At 42.8% G+C, this 20,161-nt stretch overlaps 1 protein-coding gene across 4 annotated transcripts in view; it reads left to right on the top strand.

The window, feature by feature from the left end:
* The window catches only part of PRICKLE1 (prickle planar cell polarity protein 1), a 102,458-nt gene that overhangs the window by 70,059 nt on the left and 12,238 nt on the right, over positions 1 to 20,161 (top strand). Inside the window, exon 1 of one of the 4 annotated variants that reach the window (XM_081060699.1) lies at positions 11,321 to 11,359. The exons of 1 other annotated variant lie outside the window; for it this stretch is intronic. The gene's annotated coding sequence lies outside the window, so the exon portion shown is untranslated. Of the gene's footprint in view, positions 1 to 11,320; positions 11,360 to 11,473; positions 11,882 to 20,161 lie in introns of those variants that run through there. 2 more of the 4 variants (XM_081060701.1, XM_081060700.1) reach the window with 2 other exon arrangements.

Here is a 20,161-nt window from a genome sequence, read left to right as displayed (position 1 = left end):
AATTTCTCCCAGTAGTGTCACCAGTGATGGTGACATTGAATATTTTCCTTACAAGGCACAGAAAATGTCTAGCTAGCACACGACTGTTCCTCTTGAATTATTTTCCCCTTATAACTCCTATAAATTAAATTTGTTATTACATGGCATCAGCATGATAGCCTAGATGTCCCTACCACAGGCTTTCAAGGATGCCAAATATTTATGTATGTGAGCATCATGTTTGTTCTCCCTAAGAACTCTTTTAATTAGCTGTGAGAAACAGAGTGACCAGTATTTTTCTGCAGATTTTACTTTGCCTGATTGTGGGAAACAAAAAAAATCCACTTCATGAAAGGTATTCTTAGGGATTAGACAGTTTCATGTTCGAGAAAGTCATTTTAGAGATTCTTGGAAAGGCAAGAAGATGATCATACGTGTTCCTTGTGTAAGAATTTGTCCTCTTTTGAGTGACAGCTCCATTTGAAGAGGTTGTCTAACCATATCATTGGATTCTTTCTAATTAATTACCAAAAAAAAAATAACTTTTGACCCTGTATATTCTAAAAACATGATACGTCATAAAACTATTTTCTACAGATACTTTCAGTCTTCACTAAATTGCAATCGCCTCTCCCCAACATACTTTCCCAAAAGGTAGAGAAAGTACTGCAGAGATTCCTGGAATTTTGTTACATTCTATTGAAAGCTAAAAACTTCAGAAATGATTGATAATGGAAATGTGGGTTGGTCTATTACATAAGCAATAATGCAGTCAGCAGTCTTAAATTGGAACTAAAGTTTGTGTTAAGTAAAAATGTTTGCTCTTCAGTAGGAAGCAGATTATCTTTACAAGCCAATGTGATGTAATGTGAGCTCCCTATCACTGGAGCTTGTCTACAAGAAATTTTTTGTTGAGGGACATAATGGGCATTAGAATTGCCCAGAAATGCTGCCAGACAGATTACTAATTCCATTGTCTTCTGTTTTTTGTTTTTGTTTTTCATTTGCTGCAACTGAACTGAAGGACCTTTGTAAATAATAATAATAATAGTAATACATTTAAAAAATAATGTATTATGGTTCTGGGAGTTGAGCTGTAATTTTGTCTGACAAGTTTATTAATGGCTGTATTACTTCAGTGCCTTTTGCCTTCAGGATGTCATGTGAGATGTGTTTCAGCAGAATGGGTTGCACACAAACTATAAACTTAACCGTTCTCATCATCTGTCCTTTGTTTAGCATAATCTGCCTTTAAGTTGAGGAGGTATTGGTTGGGCTGCTGAACCCATCTGGGAGTGATACCCATATGTGAATAAGAGCTTAGTACACCCTGGTACTGGTAATGACTTAGTAGGCAACAGAGCAACTATTATATGAATGATTCTCAAAGACAGGCCAGTTTTATTGTATTTAGACAGTGAAATGGTTTTGTATCTATATAAATCAAAATGATTCAATGAACCACTTTAAAGCTCAAGGTCCCCTTTGTCTGAGGGTCCCCCAAGATGGGGATGGGGTGCATGCAACTCCTTTGAGTAGCCCAACTCTTTGATCCTCGAGGCCAGCAAAGCCAATATATTGTCATGGAGCTCCTAAGTGAGACTGACAGTTATTGCTTCATTTCTACCTAAAATAATACAGTATTTAAAACTTCTAGAACTATTCTTCCTACTTTCTGATGATGTGGCAGAAGACAAGTGGGAAAGCAAAGCATTTTATTTGGGTATTTATATGAAGCTCTGCTTTAAAAGCAAATAACTGGTTTAAGACTATTGGCTTTGATGTCAGACCAGGTTTTGAATCCAGGTTCTTGCACTAATTAGCTGATGATTAGATGGTGAAGCAACTTACCTTACTTTCTCACTTGTAAAATGAATATAAGATCTACCTTAGCTTGTTATAAGGATGTTTTTTTAAAAAAAAAAATAGGTATGGGATTCAGCACGATGCCTAGCACACAAGTACTCTGTGAATTATGTCTGCTATAAGAATACGGGAGGTTCATTTGGCATTGTTGAATTCTTAGTATATTACCAAAGCAAATGTAGTAACTTCACACTACATGTCCAAAATGACACACGAGTCTAATACGCACTTGACTCCTCATTCTGTACCTATTCCCCGACTGTCTTGACATCACTGACTTTTCTTTCAAAGGAAGGCCGTATACCTGGCACTCAATGTAATGCACTTCGGCATTACTTCCTTTCCCTAAGGGACTCTCAGGATGTTCGCAGCCTCCAGACCCACTCAGACCCCACTTTTATCCCCAACAAAGAGCTTCTTCACCACGAGCATCTTCAGAGAAAGCACACCCAAGTTTTCCTTTGAAAATCCTTGTTTTTGTCTTTCTGTACCAGCCACTTCCACCTGTCATGCGGGGTGTCATGCGGGTTCTCAGCTCCCGCTCCCCACATAAGAACACAGGACATAGTGAGGCCAGAAAGGAACACCCACGGAGCCATAGGTAGGGGAGTCATACCACTATAGTCTCACTGGAGGCTGGGTTGGAGACACAGGAAGCAGGAGCCACACGATCTGCAACCTGCCTTCCGCCCCTCTGCCAACCATCCTCACTTGCTAACTGCAATCGCGCACTTAGTAGCGTAGCCACAGCAGTTATATCAGTGGCTAATGGCTAACCGGTAACAGCTGATGGCCAACTAGTCACAGCTGATGGCCATCTACTACCCAAGCCAGCACCTTTCCGAGAGGTGAGGCCGAGAGCCTGGAAACTGCTCTCTGGGACTCTGTCCCCACACCCCACCCCTCCAGGGTCTCGCCTCACAATCTACAAAACAAGCGTCTTCTGCGAGGGGCCCTGTGTCAGGAACCCAGCTCATGAGAAAAAGCTTCAGTCCAGTTCAAGTAATGTCCCAGGGGTGTCTCTCAATGTCCACATACTTTCTGGGCAAAGCCAGGGTTCTCAGGGCACCGCCAGTCCTGGGCACAGCCAAGGTGCTTACATATTCTCAACGGCAACCGGTCGAGACACAGAAAGCCAACATCCACCTGTACCCCAACAAGGGGTCTTCCTGCACCTGAGCTATTTCACTAAGCGCGTCCTCCATGTGATGACGCAACGCGGTGAGGAACATCCAGCCCACACAGCCAGCTGTACCCATGCCTCCTCCGGCAACCACTCGGGAGGGCCCTCTCCACGCTGGCTAGAGAGCCATCCATGTCCTCCCACCCCTCCTCGGGGCTCCAACTCCTGAGAACAATGGCTACCCGGCACCACACACTGTGTGGGGGCCACATGTGCTCCTGCTCGGAGTCAGACACCATTCTTACCTGGCCAGAATCCTCCTCTCCATGTCAGGTGTCCGATTGGGTGGAGGCGTCGGTGTAGAATGTCCACAACTCTAGGAGCCCACGGTAGCAGCAGACCAAGAGGAAGATGACACATGCTTTGGCCAATAGAGTAGCATGCCATCCGGAGGCTTCAGAGGACCACCAATTCACCGAGGGGTCACATTTCTCCCAGGCAGGTCGCGTTTCCTGCTCCCGGCACTGCTCCTCATGGGTCTCCCAAAACAGAGCTTTCATACATATAAACTGCTCCACCGTCCTTCAGAAAGTTCTGGCCAGCGCCATACCCTGCTCACGAAACTGAGCTTTCATATACATAAACTGCTCCATTACCCCTTCAAAAATTCTGGCCGGCATCATGCCCTGCTCACTGCGCCATTTGTCATGCAGGGTGTCATGCGGAGTCTCAGTTCCCGCTCCCCACATAAGAACGCAGGATATAGTGAGGCCAAGACGGAACACCCACGGAGCCATCAGTAGGGGAGTCATACCACTATATTCTCCCTGGCGGCTGGGTTGGAGACACAGGAAGCAAGAGCCACACGATCCGCAACCTGCCGTCCGCTTCTCTGCCAACCATCCTCACTTACTAACTGCAATCCGCACTTGCTAGCTTATCCAGGGCAGTTATATCAGTGGCTAATGGCTAACTGGTAACAGCTGATGGCCAACTAGTCACAGCTGATGGCCATCTACTACCCGGGTCAGCACCTTTCTACGTGAGGCCGACAGCCTGGAAACTGCTCTCTGGGGCTCTGTCCCCACACCACCTTTCGCCTAGGAATTGTGCTTTGTCTCTGACTAACCTAACTTCCAGTTGCACTATCCCACACACTCTAAGGCTGATGTTCTATTTCCTATCACATTTATGTTGTGCCCTAAAAATTATTCTTCAGTGTGGCCCACAACAGACTGTTAAGAACTTGGTTGTGCCTTAAAGGTTTGGGTTGGAAACAGTGTAAAAGGGTGTCGGATCAGATAGTTTTCCATATGGAACTATCGCCCATGCCACGTCAGGGTGTGGTGCTTGTGTAACTAACTGGAGAAGAGGCCACTCCTGTATCCTGGCTTCTGCCCCTTACCAAAATGAACTGTATTTAACTAAAGTCTATTCCATCAAGTTGTCTTTATTAAGCTCAGTGCTATGAAATAACAGAAGGGAACAGAAACTGCTATCAAGAAGCATCTGGTCTAGAGACAAGATTAACACATTTGAAATTATGAGCTGACCACCCAAGAGGGAGTATCACGTTTGTTGTTTATCATGTTTGTTGTGCTCTGTGTTCGTCCAGCAACCCAACAGCACTGGCTTCACTGAGCATAGCTACTGAGCTCTTTGGGGTGGGCTTGCCAGAAGAATAGAGAAGGAAGGAGGATATTGGTTTGGAGGTAAGTGGAGAACATGGTTTAGAAATTTGAGCTTTCTAAAGGAAGTTCAAGTTAGCCAATTAGTTTGAGTTCGTATCAGATATTATTAGCCAAAAAGAACAAATTACCTAAATGATAAATGTGATGAGATGCCTTTAAATATTAAAACACAGTCATTCACTCAACAATTTACTGAGAATCCACTAGGTGCTAGACAAAGTGCCTAATGCACCAGACCTGTGTGTCTCCACACTTGGGATCTATTACTAAGCAGAACAGACAAGGTCCGTGCTCTTAGGCCCTCTATAATCCAATGCAAACTCAGTGTTGGAGAGACTAAAGCTCCCAGCATAAAGGAGAAAGGAAATATTAAAAGTAACTTGTATCAAAAGGTTGTTACTTATCTAGAACTATGTGACTCAAGACCCACAGAACAATTTGAATTCCAAATCCTGGCCCTGACACAATCTAATTAAAGCTTGTAAACCAGTCTCCACTACAAAATCACCTCCTTTAAATTCCCACGGTTGCAGAAAGGGCCTTGGGATCTTAGATAAGATAAAGAAATGTTATGGAAAGCTTGGCTGACCTTTTTCTTTTTGGCAAGAGGCTTCTGGCTGCTTGAAATAATTCTTTGCTGACACCTCTTGAAGAACACTTTGATTAGTTGTAGCACACAGCAACAGTGTTAAAAGCAGGCTTGCCTTTGTTGGCCCAGATTTTCCCTGGTGGAGAATCAACCAGCTCTGGTTAGTGGAGAGTTTAAGTAGCCTAAGAAAATACGCAGGTGAGCATAATAGCTTTAAGCGTGTAATTCATGAAATAAAGCAGCAAACACTGTATAATTTTAAAATGTAAGACAAAGCACTATTTATCACTTACTGTTTTCTATAAAACACTAACTGGTAGATTGTAGACCTCCAGTTACACTAACTTTCCAATGCCATTTTGATCTCTGCAGTAGAAATTAGGTGTGTGGTTCTACACAGATTAGCTTCCAACCTGAAAATCACGTCCCTGTTTCTTTCATAAGACGGACTCTGAGCTCTTTAACACTAGAGGATACAAAAACTGTATTTTAAATACTGATTTTAAATATCAACAGGAAGATAAACTTTGAGCTTAGAAATGTAAATCCTTCAGGTTACCTTGAGTTTCTCTCCCATGGGTATTGAAAAATATTTGTGGTTTCAAGTTAGAGCTCATATCAGGGGTAAACGGTTGGTTCTTTCAAGTAAACTATGGAATGCTGACTCATTTCGGAATGTCAGCACCCCATCTGCCACTCCTCCCACCCCCACGGTACACACTGGGCCTCCACGAGTCTGGTTTCTTCTGCCTCAGACACAGTGTCTTGTCGTCTCTGCCCTTGACTACTCAGGTAGCTTCCAGTCTGTTCCCATCTGGTTGCCTGCACTGTTGTCTCCACCCTCCCTCTAATTAGGGCATAGATACAATCATGTCACTCTCCTTTGCTTAATCTTCTGTGGCTCCCCACAGTCCCTAGAATAGCTTAAAGGTCCTGGCATGTGCCACCATTCACAGCCTGGTCTTGCCTTCCTTTGGGTACTGTCTCCACCTTCTCCCTCCTATCTTCCTGTCCTCCCATCACGTTACAGTGGTTTACTAAAGGCTCTCACTCTTTGGACCCTCCTGCTTTGGCTCAACCTGAACTAAGCCCTGTTCCCTATCCCAACTCTAATCCTTAAAGGTCCAGCTCAAATGTTACCCCACCTTCACATTTCCTTGATCCTCACCTTAAAACCAGATTTAATTGATCAGTACTTCCTGTTATTCCTATATTAGAATTTTAGCCACACCTCAACTGTCGTATAATCACAGTATGTCATGATTTGCTGTGTATTTTAGAAAATAAAATCATTTTTTCCCCACTCATCTTGTATATTTCTCTGCTTTCTTTTTGAAATAAATCATGATGTAAATGGAATGTGAAATTTAGAATAGGAAGTCCTTAAGTTAAGGGGGGAGGGTCTAGGTCTCATAGTGCTGCCCTTCAACAAATAGCTTTTGACTCAACCAAAGAATCTATTAATGAATCAATGGATGGATACGTCGGCATCAATTGGAGCAGTATGTCTGGCTCCATGGAGATGTGGGACTGGTGACACCCCCTTCCCAAAGTATTGTAAATAAATGCAGCAGAGATTTCACTCTTGAAGTGTGTGACTGGGAGGAAGACAGCAGGCAGAGGAATCATGTACTCATGTATTTTTCCATATCAATGAATACTTTAAATCAGGAACGTCACTTTCTGCTTCCAAACTTTACTTCCTTATATTAACATTGTAGTATATTCACTTTATTGTTTCTTAAACTGTTTACAGAAGTTTTATATGATCATTATTAAAAGGTTATAAATGTAAAACTATAAAAATACATTTATTTTACAAATACAAATTCTCAAGTGATAGTTTCCTATAATCTGCCTTCTCCTGGAAGCCATATTAATTAGTTTACTATGTATATTCCTCTAAATAGTTTTGCTATGTCTATACTAGCTTATGTATTACTAGTTATAACAATATGATCACACTCTATATTTAACACCTTAATATATTTTGGATATCTTTCCATGTGTAGATTTCTCAATATTTATTGGAAGATTAATTTTTCATTTCTTAACATTTTGGCAGTTTTTCAGTAAGTAGTGAAGTCTTAAGAATGTTTGTATTAAGCCACAGATCTCTATAAGAATTAAGAAAGTTGAAGAACTCAAGGTTAAGCAAGGTGCTTCAATGCTTGTTTAATTAATTATCTGCCAAAGAAAAGTTACAAACATTTCTTGAGGTGGAGAATGGACATATCAGAATAGCTGGGAGAAGAGAGAAGTGAGGTGGGCAAAGATGGCTGCTGATTTTTACTAGAAGTTATAACCCTGAACAAGAGTCAAATGAAAGGACCTGATCCCTTATTCTCCCACCCAACTTGGGCAGTAGACTCAACACAGCATAGATGGAAATACCTATCTGATGTTAGTGTCATAACCAACTATTGTCTTAAGAGACTCAGAAAATATTAGAACTGCTGGAGCCTCCGGGAGCATATGAAGAAGGGAGGAGAAGGTAGTTGTGGGAGGGGTCTGGGAAGAAACCAACCCAGAGTTTCAACAGAGAAGTTTCACTTTCATCTATTTCTATATTAAGATTACTATTTTAGTTGAAAACTGGATTGTGTTTCCTCCTCTAAAGTTCTGACCATTGACCTAGCCCATTTCATTTTTAGAAATGGAAAAAAAAAAAAAAACAAGAAAAAAATCAAAAAACCCTAATACCTTAGAGAAGTGATTTATCTCAAGGTCACAAAGCTAGTAATTGGGGGAGAATAAACCTTTAAGTATCCTAACTCCAAACCCAATGCATCAGGGTACTTTGAAGGGAGGATTTACCTCAGTCACAAAGGCAGTTGGAGTGGGGGGAGGAGATGTTTGGCTGGGAGGAGGAGTGGGGTAGTAAATCTAAAGAAGGATTGGGTGTAGAAAATGTTAAAGAACCAGTACTCTCTAATCACATTGCTTTAAATATAATCAAAGGGGAAAGAAAGTAATTGGAGACCTAGAGAAACTGCAACCTATTATAAAACACCGTAATGCCTGTTCACTCTTGGAAGAGCTGATATCTGCCTTGGGGCCCTTCCCTGAGGGTACTACAGACTCAGCTAATGGTAACTAGAATTTGCAAATGTTCAGTGACTCACAGGGTGTATGGCCTAATCTGAGGTACAACAGAAATGTTTAACAAGAAAGAAAAACATTTAAACTTTCAGTGGTAACAAATCTGGTAGCAAGTATGAAGAATTATGAGTATTCCTCTGGATCTCATTTCTTTATCTGGACAAGATAGAGGATCCCATAGGTTGTTGTTAACTCTAAAATTGTATAATGTTGTGATTTGCTTTACATTTTAAAAGCCATTTTAATTAGAAATTACATCCTCTGTATAGGTGTTACATGCGATTCTTAGTTATCTCCCTCTACACAGTCAGAACAACTCACGGTCAGTAAAACCAAACTGCTGCCCTAGATTATGCACTCACTGAAGACTGAAACTGTCACCCTACTTAACATATATGCCAGCTGTCCGTGGAAAGCAGTGAGATGTCATTTGATGAATATTAGAGCCTTTGATCTCTCTTTTCTATTAGGAAACTTAATGACATCCAATCATTTAAATAACTTTTCTTAAATTGCTGGCAGTTAGTTACAAATCCTTCCAAATGTATGAGAGCAAGAGCAACTCTGACTCTTAAAACTAGAAAGCAGATCTATTTTACAAATAAAAAAACAGGCATGGAGCAGTAAAGACCTCAAGGTCACTATATACAAATCACAGGATAACCAAGGAATAGCACCAAGGTTTGCTTTATATTTTGTACTTTATCTCTTTCTCCCAGACCCAACAGAGCTGGCTGGCATTTGACAAACAAATGCCCTTGGCATTTTTTCTGTTTTTCTATCAGTCTCCTCCAGTAGGATGTACTGAGCTCAGTCTGGTTTTAGATTAGAAACAGCCTTGCTTGTACAGGTATGGTGTAGCTGTGAGGGCCTGAGAAGAATTTCCAGAAAGCATTCATTCAACTCATGTTTATTGAACTTGTCTGCTATGTGCCTAGCATGATTCTAGGTGCTGAGAATACAGCAGTATGTGAATATCTCCAAAGTCTCCACCTTCTCGCAGAGGAGAAAGACAGCAAACATGAACAAATAGACACAGGAGGTCAAGCAAGCCAAGTGCTATGAAGACGAATAGCACCAATCAGAGGGAGGGATGAAATCTGGGATGGGGTGGTGGTGGTTGGAGAAGGCCTCTCTGAGGAGGTGACTGTAGAGCAGAGAGCAGGAGGGGGTGAGGGAATCAAGTTCTGTGAATTTCTGGGCTTCCTTTCTCAGCCTCCCCTCAAGTGTGATCTGTAAGCAATGAATATTCCACCTGGCTGAAACAAAAAGGTGTTGGTCGGGGTCCTTGCTTCCCATCCTGCGTAAGTTCACCCTTGACGATAACAATGCTTTTCAGACCAGACTAAAGGCTATTGGATTCTGACTGGATATTAGTCTCAAAACTGCTTCGTCATTAAAAACATTTACAGGAGGCAAAGCAGACAGTACCCGTTGAAAATGTTACCAACAGTATTTATAAGTAACTGTATTAGAGGAAGCACACTTACAATGGCTGACATTTAATACTGATAAGTGTTGCTATGGTTTGTAGTTCAGAGGGATCTGGGGCCTTGGCTAACGTGTAGCTCTCCTTTAAAAGCTGTTTCAAAAAGAATGCACCTGGCTTAAAGCAGTGATGGGCTGATCTTTCCTTTAGCATGATGATATGATAGTTTAGGGTTTGATTTAAATCTATAATGGATTGCACATCTGTCCTATAGATACTGTCAGTTGATGACTTCCCTGAGGAAGCCCAAAGAGAATGTAATAGGAAAAAGGAAATCTAACCTAGGTATTCATGGTTAATGCCGCAGCTCCTCAGAGGAAAGTGGTAACCTTGAAAGTTCTCCACACCAGCCTCCCACAAATCTCCACACAACCGGAAAGCTAGAGGAGCTCTATCTTAGAACTATTTCAGAACTGTCCTCAAAACTGGAATCTATATTGGCCAGCAGAGTTGATTTGAATTACAAATCTTGTTGTCTGAATCAGTGTTTCCAAACTAGCCTACCAACAGAGCCACAACTTTATTTTTGTCTCTGCCACTTTAAAAAAGTAACAGAAAAAGCAACTTCTCAGCTGTCTTGCTTTGCAGCAGAGATAACAGAAATTGGCCACAGAGCTATTTACTTGACTGCTCTATTTATGGCAACTTGTTTGTATATTTTTAAATCACAGTTACAATGGGCTATTGTTCACTTGTACACAGTAGAAACATATATGTTGCAAACCACTCCCAAGGAATCCTTATGGTACAAGGATTTCTTTTACCTAAAAAATTAAAGTAGGATACCAAAGGAATTGCTAACCATTTTAAGTTGCTTTTATTTGCTAGCATTTTATAAAATGGCAAAACTCTTAAATATTTCCTCTTTTTCTCTCCTTTCCTTTGGCATTTTATCACCTTGTGATAAGGAGGCTGTTGTAGAAATTAAAATTTGTAATGCAGAAAAGATTCAGACCTCTGCTGCAGATTATTACTAATCTATCATTTCTTTCTCGGCTTGCTTTACTTGGGCCTTTCTGTGGATACCTAACGCCAAGATTCACTTTTTCTTAGTGTACCTAGAAATAGCTCAGAAACAAGAATATCCTTAAGTACAGGGCACGTTCTTGTGTCTGAATGATATTCACTTAACCTACTTATAAAACTTTATTCATGTACTTGATTAACTGCATCCCGTGACCTGGCTCCTTTTCTTTCGCTGTTATCGACTGATAAAAATAAATCTCTAGGGCTAAGCACTAGGAATCACTCCGAAATGCAAGAGAAGTCCTAAGGGGGGAATTCATATGTTAATGAACCCTTCCAAGTGAAAACTTGGTTAAACGTTCCATTTGCTGACATCATTGTTATGGGTAGAGTGGAGATGATTTCTTGAAGAGGTGGTTTTGCATATTCTCCCAGCGTTTTGTGGTCCGCGCGTGCACCTGCGGGAGGGGGAAGTTTACATAAGCGTCCTGGGGTATTTGCATCTCAGCTGCTCCACTCACTAGGGCTCGCGGCGATGGAGCCGGCGGACGGAGGTAGGTGCTCGAGCCGCGAGGCTGGCCAAGTGGGTGGGTAACTTTTCGAGGAATAACGTGCTCGCGGGACCTCGTGGAGACCTGCCAGGGGCACGGTCAGCAGTGACAGTTCCTGGAAAGAGGGCGGCGGCGAGATCTGGCTGGGCAGGCGCCTCCTGCGGACTGGAGCTGGGAGCAGAGCCGGGCTGGCACCGAGAGCGGGGCGCCCAGCCCGCTGCGCTCCGCAGAGGGTGGGACCGGCAGGAAGCGAAATGGTTACTTTTTTTAATGCGGGCTCTGGTTACTTTTGAAGATCGCCGGCCTCGGGCGGGCTCCCGGCGCAGAGCGGAGACGAGGGTTTTTCTCTCCGCGGGGGAAGATCCTGGGGAGACGCAGAGCTGGGGCATGGGTGATGCGGTGGCCTGGAGGAGGTGACTCAACCACAGGCGACCAGAGTGGGCGACGCTGGCGGGGAGAGAGGGTCTCCGGGGAGCAGGAGGACCTTCTGCCGGGACCCCCACCATTGGATAGGGGGCTGCAGAGGTGAGAGTCGCCGCGTTGCAACGAGAGGGGGCTCGACGAGTACAGACCGGGGGACAGTGGGTGAGGGTGGGGCGGGGGCGGTGGCGACCCCTTGCCCACCGGGCGAGGCCAGCGCTGCTCCGCGACTGGGGGCTCGGCCCACCGCCGTTTAATGGGGGCCCTGCGCTCGCAGCTCCCGCCCCCCCCGTCCCCGCCCTACTGGGGTCTCCTCCGGAAATGGATGGGCGAGGGTGACCTGGAGGGCACCCAGCCCTGCTTTCCTTCAGGAGCCACCCTGCGTCGGCCGCTGGCCTCGGCTGGTCGTAGAGCGGGTAGGAGGCGAGGGCGCGCCGAGGGGCTCGGGGATGCGCGGGCCGTGGCGGGCGCCGGGAGGGGCTGCAGGCCGCGCGCGGCTCCGCGGCCGCAGGTGGGAGCCGCCGTCTGGGTCCCGGGGCTTGATGGCACAGGGCGGCGGGGACTGAACGCCGAGGGCGGCGGGGACTGAACGCCGAGGGCGGCGGGGCTGCGCGCGTCGGTGCGCGCCCGCGGGGAGGTAGCTTTTCGTCGGAAGTTGGGGCATAGACGTGGGGCCCCGTCGCCCACTCGGTACCTCCGTCCAGCCGCGGAGCGAGTCCCTTCCTTGGAGGTGACGCTGCGGCGAGAGGCGGCGCGGGGCTTTCTTGTAGAGGTGGGTAAGAGGGGTACGAAGGCGGCTCTGTCCCCGGGGGCAGGGGGCCTCTTCCCCACGGGCCTCGGGTCGGCGCCAGGGAGGGGTTCGTCCCCAGCCTCTGGGTCTTGAGCTCGGCCTTGGTGCGGGAGGCCGGGGACGCAGCGGGACCTCGGGCACCGGCGCGGCCCGGGGCGCCCCCTGGCGGCTCGAGCCGCCACCGCCGCGCGGACGGCAGGGATTGCGGGACGCAGGGGGCGCTGACGCCTGCTCCAAGGTGTCTTCCTGGTGCGGGCGTGGGCTCACCCGGCGGGGCCTCGACAGCCGCCGCTGAGTTTCCCCGAAGAAGGGCAACGTCCCTTCCCTCCGGCTCCCGTGCTAACCCCTTTTTTCAAAAGCTTGGGTTTTTCACATTAATCTATGTCAGTATAAACCAGGCGATGGGTGGAATTTGTTTTTACAACGCGAGTCTTGTGACTTCTCAAACACTTTCTTGAAGTGTTTTCTCTGGAAACTTGTTTCAAATGAATGCTGTGAGTTTCACAAAGAGGAGTGTTGTTCAGGAGCCAACAGGTGACAGGGTGAAACCTGAGTCTGTGTGTACATTGGAGTCAAGTCTGCCTGCCGTTTCCTCGGGCCGCCGTTGAACAGAGAAATGCACAAAATCAATAGGCGACTGAGTGGAACACGGTTTTGAGAAGAGATCTGCGTCTCCCATTATGGAAAATAATGAGTTCATTAGAACAGTGCCTCGCGTGGGCCGCCTCACACCACAAGCGCGCGTTCTGTCTGTTGTCTTTATATGCGGGGTTTCAGCCAAATAACCCGACCCCAAAAAGCGTCGCTCTGGCAGAGGACCATGCTTTGTCATCAGGTTTCCTCCTTTTGTTAAGCAGTCTGTCTTACCGTCGTGGAATGTATTTGTGCATGAAATTAGAATGCTTTGAAACCCTGCAGAGTCCACATTTCCTCTTGGAAAAATGGATGGCTTCTTGGCAATCGCATGGTACGTGACAGGCCACTCAGCTGTTGGAAAAATGTACAAGTTGGACGGAGGCTTACCTGGAAAATACAGAAAATGCCAAAGGGCACGTGGCTTAATGCCACTAATTGCTGGTATGAAGTACTTTTTAGTAAAGGAAAGTTTTGCAACTAATAGCTTCAGATACCTTCATTATGTTTTTATGTTTATTTTTTTTTATAAAATATTTCTTTTTTTTTCATTACAGTTACTTTACAGTTCGTTTCAATATAAGTAAAACTGAATTGTGCTCTGTTGGCAGTGACTTTTTTTCTGGAGCAGACCATAGGCATTGAGTGCTCTTTGAGTGTGTGAAAACTTGAGAGATAACAGTTTAGCGTCTCTTTACTACGAAATTCAAATCTTGATTGTAATCATTTTGATACCTGAGGCTTTTACAGGTCTAAGGTTTTCTTTCTTTTTTTTTTTTTTTAAGTTTTCAGTTAAAGACACCATAAACAAGGAAATATGTATGTCCATAAGGGTTGTATAGTTTATGTGTTGAAAAAAATGGAAGTGTTACAGGTTTCTGTGATACCAAATTAGTCTGTAGTTAAATTTAATTCACCTGCATATTTAGCCTGGAAGAAGTAGAGTAGGTGTTGATTGGGTATGTGTGATCTGCATCTTCTTGTTAACAAGCAGTTTAACAAAGAAGTTGTTAAGCGGTTTGTGGGCCACTGGATGACACTTCACAGCAGGGGACACCTAGGGAATGTTAGGCCAACTGACTTCACAAATCAGTATCTGTTCTGGGTTTTGGTGATCAAAGGGTTTCTAACTCCCCTGGGCATGTTCACACAAGAAATACTTTTTCCTAGACATCCTACCATGCCAGGGTAGTAGTCTTCACGTAGGAGCAAGAGTGGGATTACACTGGGAAAAGTATTTGTAATTAGGGGTATGACCTTAGACTTCATGTTCAGCAGTGGGCATTGAAAATTATTCTGTTTTTTATTTGCATGATTTTAATTTGATTTAGTGACTTGGTCCAAGAAAATGATGAGTAATAGGAACCATACCAGAACTGATGTATAGTTATCACCTCAATATGTATCTGATTGAATCCATTCTCCTCAACCCCCTCAAACCCTCACTCCCCTTCTGACTTGTGTATGTAATATTTCCTTATTGGTTCATCGTCTTTCAATTACCTAGAACTCAAAACTATCTTTGACCCAGTTTCTCCCTTTCCTATTGGTTCTTTTTTCTTTCCCTGAGCCACCATGTTTAGGCTCTGTTGGTGACAGTGGGTTAATAGGCCCCTCTCTCTTTTGCTTTCCTGACCATCACTATCCTGTTAATTTAAGACCAGGAGTGGCACCCTCCTGCTCACACACCTTTTGTCCTTTCCCATTACCTGTGTCTTCTGCCTGATATCAACTATAATTCTTGAAAATGTTATTCAGTGCTACCATTGCCATCTATTGTTACTTCTTTGGAAGAATCTGTCTTCCAGTGAAATTGTCAACTCTTTACTTCCTCTGGGTATTCATATACTGTGCTGACATTTTTTAGGGAAAAAATGGTCAAGGTTAGATTATGTATATATCAGGGTCAATTGAAATAATAATCCTTAGGTATCCTGGATGCAGCATACAGCTCAGTAGAAAATAAATGCTCCCCAGGTGACCAAAATAACATAGCAAAACAATAAAGCTGTGCTTTAAATTTGACCAACATCTTCAAATACTGTTTATCTTATTTAACCAGTGATTACTGTGCTTATGGGCGGGGAGCCTAAATCCTTTTCCACAGCATAATTCTATAGGCTTTTAGACAAAGTCTTTCAAAGACTACTTGCCCAATTTACAGACTATTGAGAGCAGGAAGAAAAACGAAAAAACTATAAACATTTGTCACCCATCTTAAAGTCATGGATCTGGGGCAGTTCTGGACATCGTCTCTGCATTGTGAGATAGCCCTTGAGCCCCTCGTATTCTAGGGGAGGAACTGGGTTCCAGATCACACCCAGCTGGATGGGTGGATTAGAACTACTGTTTCTTGAATCCTGAAGCCAGTGTTCTTTCTACTGTTCCTTTTTTACTCAAAATAAGAACAAATAATCAGCCAAAGGCTAAATCACATACAATTTACACACAAACCACCATTAAAGAAAGCAAGGGAAGGTATAATGGAATTTCGGAAATGTTCTTACCACGATGAATACATATATTTTTTTTAACTTCTGACTTTTAATGGAATGAATGTCAGTTGCCTTCTTTTTGATATTTCCCAGAACCATTCAATACTGGTCTCTAAATATAAGGATGAATGAATGGAGTGAATGAGTAAATTAAATGAAAGTAAATTTCATGAGGAACGTGTCATTACATCACTGTGTTAAATGAATGAAGTCATACTCCAATTTGGGAACAAGTGCCACCTCATAGCCAAGCATATACTGGGTGCTTACAGTTGTTGCTCCACCTAAGACAACTGGAAAGATGGTGCCATGCTCTGTAGACCATTATACATGCTGCGATACATGCTGCGCGTGTGTGCATAATGCCATGTATACTAGTGTCAGAAATTTTATGTAGGGACTGATTAGAAGCTGACTCCAAAGGAGCTGGGAATGGTGGCCATTGGTTTGGCAAAATTGTTTGCTCCACAGGAAGCTAGAGCACCCCCAACTCAACAAACAAACAAAAAACCAGTGAAATTCACATGTCACCATACAGTCTTTTTTATTAACATGTTCTTATTCCGGATGTCGCTGGTCAGTTTCAAGAAAATCTGTGTCGTCACAGGGGAAGTAACAATGCCAATCGGTATATGTCCATAATAACTTTAATTCCTTATATTCGTATAATTTTTTTCTTCTTTAAAACTCTTTCATATCCTTAGATCATCTTTGGGAGGAAAATAGTTGCCATTTGTAAAGAACCAGGTCCCAAGACGTTTGGTGGCTTGTTAAAGGCCTGATGACTTCAGCGCTGGTTTTGCTGAATGTTGAGAGCTTGATTCCATTTCCTAGGTATTGCTCAATCCCTTGGGTTGGATATTCTCTTGACAATTATATGATGTTGGAGAGGTCAGACCTCTGAGAGCTATGTGTCTTTGAGTCTTTTTAAATGGTGAGAAGTCAGTCGCTACTTAACTGTTTTGAAGGAAGAAGGGAGAGAGGACAAAGGAGGACTCTTCCACTTTGGGTTGCGTGGCTTGCGTGGAGGTTCTCCCACGGTAATCTTTGTCTTAGAATAAAGCATCTCATCTCGTCATACCCAACCCTGGGTTTCTTTCTCCCCTCCCTGCATCCATCCCCTTTCTTCTGTTTGTCGTTCATTTCTCTCCTTGACTCTTGTAGTTGGCTTTTTGTCTTCTCTTCAAAATAATATCCACAAATAACTCATAACCTGCTTCAGTGTAATTCAAATACCTGTTCTCTGTGGTTGACCTCAGTGCCATCTTTGATGGTATTGTTCGATCTTAAAGGTGTTGCTTTCTTCTACACATTCCTTTCAGGTCAGACTGTTTGAAACCTGAACAAACCCATTCCTGAAAACTGTTTTACTTTTTCCTGCATTATGAGACTAACATTGACCATTTCTTTCACAGAGGCAGAACTAGCACAGAATTGGTTAATGTGTAATGTTTATTCATGTGTGATTCTGTTCATTTAGGTTTTTACTGCATTTCAAGACCAGGATAATAAACCTGCCTCCCGGTCATCATTAGAATACTGATGGTTTAAACTATTTTGGCATTTTATTCTATTTATCTCCAGCATCTAACATGATGCCTTGCACATTGTTTGGGTTTCTTTTTCAAATAAACATTTTATTAAAAGATATGTTTAATTTCACTGTGGTTGGGTAAAAGAATGCAAAAACTACACACTGTCAACTGGTTCCCACAAAAGTATGTGTGTGTATGTTTGTGAAAAAGAGAAAGAGGATGATAAAGCAAAGGAAGCAAACTGCACTGTTGTTGAGTCTGTGTAAAGGCTGTATAGGAGTTCCTTATTCTTGCGATTTTTCTCAAGTTTGAAATTGTATCAAAATAAAAATTTACAAAAATAAATAAAACACAAAACAAAGGACAGGGCCAGTCTTTTCCATCTAAGTGGTTCTGCAAACAAAACAAAACAAAAAAAACCCAAATTTGCAAAAACCTTTCACCCTATAGCGTAACCCCAACTTTAAATAGTTCTAGTTCCATTGTAATTCAACTTATTTGTGAACCTGATTTGTGTCTCTTTCACATAATCATCATTAAGAGACAACACCTGGGAATTAAATTAATGGAATTTTTCTATTAGATCTGAATTCACCATGGTTTCCTGTTTGGCCTGAAAGGTGGTATTTTGGCAGACCAAACAGCCATGTTTACATGTCATTAGGAAGACCTTTCATCATGACCCAGAGCATAAGTAATGGCTAGGCTCCCCTCTTTTGTGCTGTCAAAGCAAATGCCATATAGTAATGTAAAGGCCTACGCAAGGGACATTTGTGAGATCATAATTTTCTTATCATTTGCATTTTAACTTTTTACAAGCGCAAGAACCATGCTCAACAAGCAGTCAGTTGCGTTCATATGATGCAGCATGAGACAGTGATATACCATGTTTCTCCGAAAATAAGACCTAGCCGGACAATCAGTTCTAATGCGTCTTTTGGAGCAAAAATTAATATAAGACCGGGTCTTATTTTACTATAATATAAGACCTGGTCTTACTAATTTTTGTTCCTGAAGACGCATTAGAGCTGATTGTCCGGCTAGGTTTTATTTTCGGGAAACATGGTACTTAAGAATATATTCTCTGGGTCAGCTGACGGGTACAAGTAATATTAAAAAAGAAAAAAGAAAATCAAAATTCAACTGTTTTTCTTTTTCTTTTTCTTTTTTTTTGCTTTCAGGTAAAGAAAAACAGTAGCTAGTGGTAATGTAGCATCTCTTAACCACAACCTGCTAAGTAGAGGTTATGCAATGTTTAGTGTTTATTTTTTGGTCAGTTCTGAGAACTTGCTAATAAACGTAATGTTTTGTCATTGTAAGTCATTATCCTCTAATATAAAGGAAAAAGAGAGGCTTTCTCCAAAGAATGAATTCTGAACCAACTATTCATAAGGCCACTGAATTTTTGTAATCCTTTTTGACTGTACGTTCTCCTAAAAATGCCTTCTCTGGGCGAAGTGGACTGTCTCCCATACTGTTACGTCCTTTGCACGCCTGCAGTGCAGTAGCATGGCTAGTTCACCAAAGAAAAGGGAATTGGCTCAATCAGGTGCCACGCCCACGATGCAGTGCGGGATTGTTGGGTGTTAAGATCACAGGCCCAGTTCTAAGGCCTCTGCTTGTTAACTTGCTGACCTTGGACAGTTGACCTGTGACCAGTCACTCTCAGGCTTTCTTCTCTATTAAGCAAGATATGCCCTCATTGGGTTGCTTCATATGGTGATTAAATGCCATAACACTAAGGAGAGGCCCAAAGGCATATGTTAGCTGTCAGAGTGCCAACAAATGAAACCGAAAGTCGTGCCTGTGACAAAAATAACTTGGTCACTCATCTTGCTCCAGTTGTACTCTTCACATTGTCGATGAATGACAATCCTCAGTGTAGTTTGTAGACAGGTTGGAAGGAATGTGTGAGAGTTGGAGACTTGAGATATGGCCGGCACATCCAGTCGATTGGGAGGAGGGGATCATGGCATTTCGTGCTAAAGTTGATTTACCTTGATTAGCATAGTAATTTACTGTATATTTTCTACAAAAGGCGTATCAAGGAATACAGCTGTGGAAGTAATTCAGATCTTTGGCAACCTGCGTCTTTGTGCTACCTTGGAAAAATCCATGGTGTGTCTTAATGTGTGGTGTTTTTTTTTTTCTTCTCAATTGATAGGATAGTGACATTTAGGTTTTAGGTTCTACTTAATATTTATGTTATTTGTAAGTTTGTGCAGAGTAGGTACCTTAGAGTCTGCCACCTCAGCCAGATCTGTCAAGGGACAAATATGCATATTTCATGATTGAGGTTAAATTGCTTTGAAGGCACCCATTCTCCTGGTGGAGGTTTTTGAGTTACTAATTGAATTCTTAACCTGATTGTGTTCTCTTCCTTTGACATGTGGGAGGGTTTTGTTTGTTTGTTTGTTTTTGTTTTAAACAAAAGGGAAAGAGTAGATCCAAGAAATTTTCTGACTTTTATTAACACATCCTTTTTTTTTTTGAGGAGTAAGAGGAATGTGCCTGTGTGTAGAAAGCCTTTCCTAAGTCAAGACGTGAGTGAATTGCACCTGTGTGAAATGATGAATTGTTTAAAAGGTCATAACCTCCCAGTGGTAGTGTAGGAAATGAGGTCATCTTTACTTCTTGTACAGGGTGAATGGAAGTTAAATTTATTGGTTGGAATGATATCTACTGTGTGGTATCTCTCCTACTGCTAGTAAAGATTGTAGCTATTGGATGTTTGGCCTTCCATTTGTGAACTGTTACAACTTTCATTGTGTTATGTCCTTTGACTAGAAAAACTGTAAGTTTTAATAATCATAGGTTTTAATAGGTAACATTTTCTAACACTGTAAGTATTAAGAGTTGAACTGAGATACTCTCTGAAAAATTACTTAGTATCAGGCTGAGAAGTATTTGGGTTTTTCCTACTTGTTTAAGC

This window comes from Rhinolophus hipposideros (assembly GCF_964194185.1).
Source record: "Rhinolophus hipposideros genome assembly, chromosome: 9".
Lineage (NCBI taxonomy): Eukaryota > Metazoa > Chordata > Mammalia > Chiroptera > Rhinolophidae > Rhinolophus > Rhinolophus hipposideros.
This window is presented reverse-complemented; position numbering and strand designations above follow the sequence as displayed.